This window comes from Apium graveolens, chromosome 2, assembly GCF_009905375.1.
Source record: "Apium graveolens cultivar Ventura chromosome 2, ASM990537v1, whole genome shotgun sequence".
Lineage (NCBI taxonomy): Eukaryota > Viridiplantae > Streptophyta > Magnoliopsida > Apiales > Apiaceae > Apium > Apium graveolens.
Genome location: NC_133648.1, coordinates 294484573 through 294487039, shown reverse-complemented (window position 1 = coordinate 294487039; position 2467 = coordinate 294484573).

Here is a 2467-nt window from a genome sequence, read left to right as displayed (position 1 = left end):
TGAGCCCATACTGGGTAGTCCATCTGCCTCCTCCTAGGTCCATTCTGGAAGCCCGTCTGAGATTATTTTGGACCGTTGTAACCTAAAACTCTGATACCACTTGTTGGGCTTGCTAAGCAGGCCTAACTCCATATTAGTATGATATTGTCCGCTCTAGGCCGAGTCCGAACGAATTTATTTTTGGGCACATCCCAAAAGGCCTCATACTAATTAAGTTATATGGCTGTTAATATTCTAGCAATCTGCCCCTTTTAGAAACGATGTTTGACAACTCTTAACAATCTCCACCTTCACACATTGGGCTCGACACCTGTCGAATCTACCACCTGATTGTGTGATCTGGCTCCCCTTAACCCATACTGGAAGTCCATCTAGCTTTTTGCTCCCCCTAGGCCCATACTGGAAGGTCCGTTTTCCTTTTCCTTGAGCCCATCATAGGACAAGCCCATCTGGCTCTTCCTAGGTCACTTTTGGAGCCCATCTGAGATTGTTATGGAACGTTTATAACCTTAGCTCGGATACCACTTGTTGGGCTTGCTAAGCAGGCCTAACTCCACATTAGGATGCTATTGTCCGCTTTGGGCCGAGCCCGCACGAGTTTGTTTTTTGGGTCACTCCTAAAAGGCCTCATTCTAGTGGAGTTAACTGACTGCTTATATTATAGCAATCCACCCCTCCTAAAACGATGTGAGACAACTCCTAACACCCACCACTTCACCCACTTTTCTTATTTTTTCCAACTAAATTATATTTTTTCTTAGCCTCCGTACCGAACACCTTATGTATACCATCTAATGGGACGGGGGAGTAGTTTTTGAGTTATATAATATAATATAATTGATGCACAAATTATTAGTATTTTTTGAAAAATCATTGATCGAGGTGAATCCAAGCATATTTATAGCGGGCATTTCCTAAAAATTAAAATAATGGGGCTAAAGTATTACAAATTAAATGTATATCTTTTATTATTTTCAAAAAAAATGATCTTTTCTAGAAATTTTCCTGGTAAAATTAATTTATTATATTATACTCACGAATTCAGAGTATATCTTTACAACAAATATTTCTGTATGTTTATAATTTGCTAACGTATATGTTTACTTTTACTGTTAGAATATGCTTTGAATATGTTTTTAGAGGTTATCTGTTTTGCGCCTATTATTCTGAACTTTTGTAACCGCCTAGAGAGTATAAACACTCTAGGGCATAACCTAAATGTGTATGCTGTAATCTGTATTTCTCAATATCAATAAAACTTTTCTATTTTGCATATTTGTGTTCTTTCTTTACGTTTTTTATAATATTTCTTACTTTTATTATAACAAACTGGTATCAAGAGACTGGTTCTAATTCTAGAGTTTAAATTTCGGTTTGGAGGAGAAAGATGTCTGGGATGTCTGGTGGTATTAACGTGAAGGTCAAAAAATTTACTCGGAGAAATAGTACAACAGTCCGTTGATATCTCAATTCCACCATCTACAATCCCTGTTTATGTTGATGCTGGAGTTGCAAAACAGTCCCCTCTAGAAGCTATTATTCTAGTGTATGCTCCCATTCCTGAATCTCCAGTTCATTCTACCGCCACAGAGGTTTTGGAAGTAGATGTTGAAATTCACACTCCGTTACTATTCCTGAGGGAATAGAGCTGGAAAATGCTGATGACATGGATATTTATGAAGCAGTTGGTTCTCATATAACTCCAATTGATACTATTTTAAACTCTTATGTTGAAAAAGAAGAAGCACGGAAGTTAAAATAGCCAATTGCTGATGATGAAGCCTCTATTCACTCTGATAAAGAAGATGATGATGATAATGATATTGATCCTTCCAAGATCAATGTTGCTTTTCACTCAAATGAAGATCTTGATGACATCATCTTTCCTGAAGACATGCCTGAGAGAGAGAATACTAAAAATGGTTGAGAGAGTTGCTGCTACATATCAACAGTATCTACACGAAGAATGGGTCTCCAAATGCAAAGATCCACATTACTATGTTACGGTCAACCATGCATCTCAACATTTACAAGCGGCTGAAAGATAAATAACAAATCCTGATATTCTCACTTGTCTCAAGGCTTCTGCTCTTATGGTCAAATCAATTACCACCACTCGGGTCAAGGCTCAAGCTCAAATGGATGAAATCAATGATGCTTTACATGTAGCCAAGACCAAAAGTGAGTTTGATGTACAAAAATAATTAAAGCCTTTAATTGCTAGACAAGATAGAATTGAAGCTAATCAGGCTAAGTAGGAAGCTACCAAAACCAAAATGTCTGGGCAATTGGATGAGGTTCAGGAGTCCCCAGAGCTGATAGTTTTTCTCTTGCTTGGTGATGATGCCAAAAAGGGGGAGATTATATCAAAATCTAAATGCAAGCAGCTCAAGTCAAATACTGATGACAGGGTTGATACTCCTGATGGAGGGAATAAGGGAGGAAAAATACCCAGAAGTAATGTGGA